Genomic DNA, 8,191 nt, shown 5'->3' on the forward strand with positions numbered 1-8,191 from the left:
TCATGGCCTCTTCCTGTGTGATGTTCTCTTCTTGAATTGTGTCTTCCTCTGATGTCATGGTGCCTCCCTGCCTTGTATCCCCAGAGGAGGAGCCTCTGGAAGGTACACTCTGAGCTGTGTCTATGGAGCTGCAGAGTTCCTCTTGGTAACTCCAGGAAGATACACTGCCTGTGTTACATGTGGTCTCCTTGTGGTCTGGGCAACAAGAATCGGTGTACATTAAGAGGGGGGATGAGTATGAATAGATACTGTCAATCAGGCTGACATGTGACCCGATCTTTGACTCAGAGGAACTCTCTCTCATTACCACGCTACTGCGTGTAAGGTCAAGAGAACGGGGCCTGTTCGGGAAGACTAGGTGTGAAGGTTGGGGCCTCTCTGATTGGTGGCATAGGGTGGCAGGCAAGCTATGCCTTGTGTCACCCTGCCTGGCATTGTTCTCATGCTCTGTCTCCTGAAGATTGGATGGCAAGGAGAAGGCCAGGGGAGCAGGCTCAGTAGCTCTCCTTAGGCGCACAGGGGAGGTGTGAAGATCTGCCAGGTTGAGGACAAGGCCTGACTGCATGGGTTTCACCTGCTGATGGCAGCTATCTCCCACAGAAGACTGGTGTTGTCGAATCAGGTAAGGGGCCATCACCTGGTTATCGTTTTGTTCTCTCAGCGAATGAATGGTTTCCTCAGACTTATACCCCATGACTGTCATGGTGCTGACAATGCTCTGACTCCGGATGCCTGGGAGTCTCTGTGTAGAAGCAGGAAAATGGGCAAGAGTATCCATGGTCATGGAGCGCCTCATGATTTGGTCAATGTTCGGCCTGCTGCCCGGGTTGATCGTCAGTAGTCGGACGATTACTGTGAAAATATCAGTGGAAATATGCTCAGGTAAGCTGTATTTTGAGTCAAGGACCTGACGCCTCATACCTTCAGGAGTGCTGGCCAAGAAGGGAAAGCGCCCAACCACCATGAGTTAGAGGAGCACCCCTAAACTCCACCTGTCAGCGGCGAAACCATCATAGGCTTTGCCAAAAAAAAGTTGTGGGGCACAGTAGGGCAGGGAACCACAGAGATCTGTCAGCAGGTGCCCTGGGGGTTACTTTTGCTGCAAGGCCAAAATCGCAAAGTTTGGCATTGCTCGAGTTGTCAAGTAGTATGTTGTCGGCCTTAATGTCCCTATGGGCAATCTGGTTGTTGTGGCAGTACTGCACTGCAAGGAGAATCTGGGTAAATAGCCTCCATGCCTCGCTCTCATGTAAGCACCTGTGTTGCATAATGTGTCGAAAAAGATCTCCCTGTGATGCGTGCTCCATCACTAAGAAGGTGGTATCTCGTGATTGGAACATGTGCAACAATTCGATTATGTGCTGGTGTATGAGAGATTTCAATATGTTGACTTCATTAGCAACAACTAAGGCGTACTCCTCATTCCTAATAACTTTAACAGCCACACACGTTACAGTAGGAACATGGCTGGCCAGTTTAACCCTCGAAAATTGTCCCTGGCCCACGGTCTTCAGCATCTTATAGTCAGGCATGAAGGACTCCTCAGAGGAGCAGCAGCCCTCCCTGTCCTGCTCCATGATCGGGTGCTCGGTGATATGTCTAGAACCGAATTCACAAGGGGGAAGTTTAAAGAAACTGTTCAAATCAGGCCCAGGAAAATGTCTATAGCTACACATTCCTATGTACTAAAGAAGACACTCAGACACATTGCAGGCAAGCTAAGCAGGTACTTAACTCTCAGGAGAGAAAAAGCATCTTCCACAGCAGTGGACTGTAGAATATGACACCAATGGGGTATGCAGGAACCATCCAGCAACTCAGAGAATAGAACAAAATCTCATAAGCTAAGAGCTGCTCATTCGGGAGGATTACGATCCTCGATCTGAAATGAACACTGACAGAGATGAGGTTCTAGTAAAACCAGAAGGGAGAGCAGTAGCCAAGACAACAGAAACTTGAAAACCCAGAGTGTCCATGTGGGGAGATGGCTAGGGGAATTCACTCAGAGAAGAGGCAGCCACCGACTACATCGGGATGTTGTGACAAAATGGTTCCTTCGAACCCCAGGGCCTGGAGTAACATCTGTGGGGGTTAAAGATGACATCATTCAACACATGATACCCATTAGGGTTGAGACTTCTCACCTAAAAAGCCCAGGATCTCAGAGACAGTAGCCTGATGTGTTCAAAACGGTCAAGAAGATACTTGTCGACCAGAACCCTAAGATAACCCATGTGCAAGACGGAGCCACACCTTGGCACTCTAGACCCTTCCTCTCACAATCAAAATTCCTTAGTTTTGTCAGTTAAAAACAGAAATTGGTTCCTTGTGTATCAGGACATTCGAAAAATAAGATCAAGTACCTGGGTACTAAGTGTATGACAGGACTGCATTCTAATTAGTATTAGTGTGTATTCTCACATGATCAAGGAAAAGCATGAACTCAGTCTATAAAGCTTTTTCTTAAGGGCCACATGTTCTTTTGTCTGACATTCTCTACTGCTCCTGAGTGCCCATTTGTTAATAAAGTTCTCTTATGATTGAAGTTTTTAACAGGGACTTTGCAGGACACAGACGCATATTTACACATATAGACAAACACACACTCACAGAAACACACACAGACACTCACACAGGAACACACACACAGACACACATACATACAGACACACACACACACACAAACATACAGACAGACACATACACATACACACACACACACACAGACACACACCCTTCAATCAGGCATGATCCAACTAGCTGTGCCCACCCCAGGGCAGTCCTTCAGGGTCAGGTGATGCATCTAGTATAGGAGCTCAATGGGAAAGCCAGCAACATAGAGTCTGTGCTCATAAAACTAACCTTGGATAAGAGCGTGGAGACAACAACAGTGATAGGAATTAGCTATAGGGAGGATGGGGATGTCAGGAATAGAGGTAAGGGGATGTAACAGAAGGAGCATGGGGGTTTTTAGAGATTCTGGGTCATTTGTTGTGGGGTGAGTAGGGAGACACTTTACTTGTTGGGTATCTGTCCAAATAGGAAGGTTAGCTAATTGCTTCTCTACCTCTGAGACTTTGTTGGCTCTCTTTTCACTTTTATTTACTATGTTCTTGAATTCTTTTCAGCTGCCCTGTTCCATATATTTCATCAGAAAAACAGGATCTGACTATTTTCTCTGTCCTTGGCAATCATGACCTTGAACTGCCAGGAAGATCCCAAGATAACCATCTAGCTTGAGGCTTTCTGCCAAAGCCCAGACACATTGGTGCCCTTCCCTAAGAGACCATCCATTGTGGTTTGTCAGTCCTCTCAACAGTACACATGACTTAGCCTGTACTCATAAAATGGTTGCATTAAAAAGGGAAACACTGAGGGACTGGGAAGAGGTAGGCAGGAGGCAGTGACCTCAGGGGAATGTGGTCCAAGTTTGTGTACATGTATGTAAATGCCCCCATGAGAATCTTGTTCAATTAATATAAACTGATATTTTTAAATGGCAAAAGAAGAGATAAGTCCAGATGAAATGACACATTAAAATAGAGTAAATTCAGCCGAGCTTTGGTGGCACCCCCCTTAAGTCCCAGCCAAATGGGAGGCATCAGCAGGCAAATCTCTGTGAGTTTGTGCCATCCTGATCTACACATGAGTTCCAGGACAACCTCCAAAACAATACAAAGGAACCCTGTCTCGAAAACCAAAAAATAAAACATAGAGTAAATTCTAATAAAAAAATAAAAAATTACCACACATTGTACCCCAAACCAAGAAGAAGGACTGTAGATTTAGTTTAAATTCAGAGAAAGAAAATGTCTAAACCTAGAATCTACAAACTAGAGGCCACTCACTGTGTTCAGATTCAGGAACTCAACACTATCCAAGTGCAAGTAGCTCACTGATAACTGAGTATCAATAGTCTCCAACCAGCTAACAGCTTCTGAACTGTAAGGACTGGAGTCAGCCTCAGCCAGAGCTGTTAGTGCAGAGGAGTCTGTCATTGTGAGGTCACAGCAAGAAATGGACCAATGACGGCTCAGCACACCTCACTGGATTTCTTACATTCTGTCACCAAGGACAGGAAAGCTTGTCTGTTCAGTGTGGCCGTAGGAGCCTGATGACCCTGGCTACATTCAAATGGCTGTCCCCAATGTGCCCAATGAGCCACTACTTCCTATAAAGCCAACTTTCCTGGGTCCACACGATTTCCCAAATGATGTCACCTGGTGGGCACTGTGTCCAAACACTTGATTCTTTGTGGGACATTGATACCCAAACCTAACCAGGATGTGTTTCACTTTTATAATTAAACAGAATCATAAGAATGACAAAGGGTCCTGCAACATTGGCCCTCCCTAGGTTATGGACTCTGACATTCTCAGGGTAGTAGGGGCATAGTGTTTTGCTTTTTTTTTGTTTGTTTTTGTTTTTTTTTTTTTGGAAGCTACCACCTAGGACAAGGATGTAATAACTCAGCCTGTCTACACTCAAAGTTTTCAGGTTATTTTTCTCTAAAGACTGATTCCTGGGCTCTATAGGATGACTGCATTGGGATGTGGTGACAAAATACTCTGTTGCATTGCACCGTAGGGCCTGGAACAAACATCTGTGGGGGTTAAAGATAACAACATTCATCACATGGTCTCCATTAGGCCTGAGACTTCTCACCAAAGCCCAGGATCCCAGCAGCAGAAGCCTGGCATGTTCAAAATGGTCAAGAAAATATTTGTCTGCAAGAACCGTAAGACAACCCATGTGGGAGATGGAGCCATATCCTGGGACCCTAGGCCCTTCCTCTCTCAAACAAAATTCCTTAGTTTTCTCACTTAAAAACCACAATTGGTTCCTTGTGTATCTGGACATTTGACAGATAAGATCAAGTACCTGGGGACTGTGTGTATAACTGATCTGTATTCTAATTTGAATTGATGTGTATTCTCACATGATCGAGCAAAAGCATGAACTCAGTCTTTCTTAAAGGTCACATGTTCTTCTGTGTGACAATCTCTACTGCTCCTGAGTACCTGTTTGAGAGTTTTGTTAGGATGGAAGTTTTTAACAGGGACTTTGCAGGACTCAGACACATATTTATACACACACAGAAACACACACGCACACACACACACACACACACATACAACCTGGAGTCTGTGTTCATAAAAATAACCTTGGATCAGAGCGTGGAGCCAACAAACAATTGATAGGAATTAGTTATAGAGAGGATGGAGAAGTCAGAAATAGGGATACAGAGATTTAACAGAAGGAACATGGGGATTCTTAGAGATTCAGGGTCATTTGGTGTGGGATACGTACAGAGACAGTTTACTCTCTATTTCACTAAACTCAAGCATGGTTGGTAAAGTAAAATCCAAAATCTCTGATGTCAGAAGAGCCATCTGATATTAGATAAAAGAAAAACCCAAGTTAAGGGACTATTCTATTGCCATTAATCTCATAATCCTTTGGTTACATTTTTCCCCTTAAAAATTTCCCAAGGTTTAAATATCTAAATTTTAAAAATATCTCAAATGTTATAATATTAATATATTAATTAGATATTAATATATATTTAAACTTTTTGTTGTGATATTGATGGTCATATAGAGTACTAAATAATTCTAAAACAAGCTTCATCTCACATTCTGTCAATGATTTGGGCTTCTGTCTGATTCAGGTAACTAGGAATTAAGTTTATGTACCCTGAATGTACTTAACAAGTTATAATCCTTTAACCTCTCCTTGATCTGCTCATATGACATTCAAAATTTTAAGTTTTCTGCAGTGAACTGTGACAATTCCTAAGAGTGACCTTGGACGTCTCCAAAAGGATGATGAGGTCCCGAAGTGGTGATTCCACCTGCATTGTGGTAATGCCATTGAGCTGAACAACACCACCCAGAGATCACCTTTAGACTACAAACTGTGCAGGAAGATTTCAAGATGGCTAGCTGAGATGGTCCTGCCTCTTAGACTACTCCATTTAGGACTTTAGATAAGCTGAACACTTGCACTTCACACAGAGCCTGGACATCTAATTCTCTCAGGACTTGAAAATTATCTCAATTTTCTCAGTCATCTAAAGATGCAATTGCTCCCAGACAACAGAAAGTAGTCTTAAAAGCATGACACGAACATTCCCAAGAGGTGAGGAGGGTAATTTTTAGTTGTTTGGTGAATTATGGATGCTATTGTCATTTAAGGGGCTTGGATTACAAGTTGCCATTGCCCTGCCAAAAACAGGAAAGAAAGAAAATTCTTTGACTTGTAATGCAAATTAGGATAGAAAGTAAATTAGGTACAAAATGTTGGTCTCACCAGAAAAGAATAGTTATTGGAGTATTTTCTTTGAATTTGCCAAATCCATATAGACTAGAAATTGTGAGTGTAATTTTTGCCCAATAATTATACTTCTTGTATATAATTTTACTATGTTGGAGTTAAAACTTCCCATTTTTATTGAGACAAAAATGGAGAAATATTGTGGGATATTTTGATCACATTCTGATGCTCCCGAGACTGATAATAAAGTTCCTTTGAATCAGAGACTGTAACTAGCTACTAGGTGAACAAAATTAGATGTAGAGATTTTTACAGGACAGAGGACAGATAGAGAGACGCAGAATGTAGTAGGGTTGGACTTAAGAGAGTCTTGGCTTGTTTGGATCTAGGAATGAGAGAGAAGAGGTCACTAGTTGCTTCTCTGCCACTTCTATGATCATTTAGATTCTTATCCCCAATTCTGACTTCCAAATTTTTATTAATAAAGAATAAACAGATAAATGCTTCACCCCAATTGTGGCATCAACTGGAAACTAAGTGTTAAAATGCCCAAGACTCCAGGAGGCATCTCATTTAAACCACCACAGCTCTGGCAAATTTCTATCATCTTTTGGTGCCCCATATCTTAGTCCCTGTCAAGCAACCTTAAAATCTTTCTTCCAGGCTTTCTTTTAGCAATTACAGAATTTTTTTTTAGAATTTCCTTTTGAATAAGTTCAAAGCACAGGATTTATCTATAGACATTTTCTTTTCTTCTTTTGCTTTTATTACCTAATGTGTAGCTATGTGTCTATATCTGTTTCTGTCAGTTTCTGGAAAATGCATCTCTCATAAAATTAGGCTAGGTACCAATCTAAGTGTATGGCAGAATATTATTAGGCACCATTACATTGACATTTCTTCCTCTTGTGATGTTTGGTTCTATCCTAGGTCTCTGGGTCATCCAGCCTGTGGGTCCTGGTGATCAAGTCAGTGTCAAGGGTCTGCTTATTCTCTTGGGAAGGGTTTTAGCCTAGACTAGTCATTGGCTGGCCTCTTCTCCAAACTTTAGGTTACTCTTACTCCAGCACATCCAACAGGCAGGACAATGTGTACGTGGAAAATTCTGTGTCTGGGTGGACATTTTCTTAATTTTAGCAAAAGGGCTGTCAATTTTTTGATGAGACTCTGAAATACGGTCAGCTATGCATGGAGACTATCAGGAATGTTTTGCAGTCAGGAATGATGCAGGATACCTTGGGAAATCAAAAATGTTTTTCTACTTCTTTTAAATAGGATATTATTATTTTTCATTTTATTTTATTCACAATGACTAGGATCAGCTAATCCATATAGACAGATAAAGTCTGGTGAGAATAGTTCACACACGGGAAAACCAGAGCTCAGCTGTTTCTACTCCACTGTCTTCCTGGAATCAGGGAAGTGAACTTTCCCACTTGATGGCACAACTTTCTAACAAGCTCAAGGTCAGAAGTGCCCTCTACAGGTGACATGATAATAATGAGTGTAGACGGAGATGAGCTGAGGACATTTCTTCCTTACAACTGCTTCTTAGGGCTCTAATCTACAAGGATGTTGATCAAAGGCCCAACCAGGTGAGTGTTTGCTTTTCTACTCATTAATAGTGAGAGATGTAAGTAGGGCACAGTGAACTGAATCAAGGTTTTCTGTAATAAAATGGTTATAGAATTCAATGCTTAGAATTTTACTTTTGAACCACTACTGTATCACAGGTAAACACAGCAGATGACAACTGTGTTAGTCTTCCATCCTTTCCACAAAATTCCTGACATAATTTAGAGGGTGAAAAACAGAGAACCTACATCTATTCATTTGCAGGAGTATATTTATAATACTAAATTACATTTCAATTATATTTTGTATTTTCTCATTTTCCTACTTTTCTCAAGTTAAC

The 8,191-nt window shown here is 41.9% G+C and overlaps 1 protein-coding gene across 1 annotated transcript in view; it reads left to right on the forward strand.

The window, feature by feature from the left end:
* Vopp1 (VOPP1 WW domain binding protein) overlaps window positions 1–8,191 on the forward strand; it is a 148,824-nt gene that overhangs the window by 33,460 nt on the left and 107,173 nt on the right. The window lies entirely within an intron of this gene.

This window comes from Mesocricetus auratus, unplaced genomic scaffold, assembly GCF_017639785.1.
Source record: "Mesocricetus auratus isolate SY011 unplaced genomic scaffold, BCM_Maur_2.0 Super-Scaffold_100676, whole genome shotgun sequence".
Lineage (NCBI taxonomy): Eukaryota > Metazoa > Chordata > Mammalia > Rodentia > Cricetidae > Mesocricetus > Mesocricetus auratus.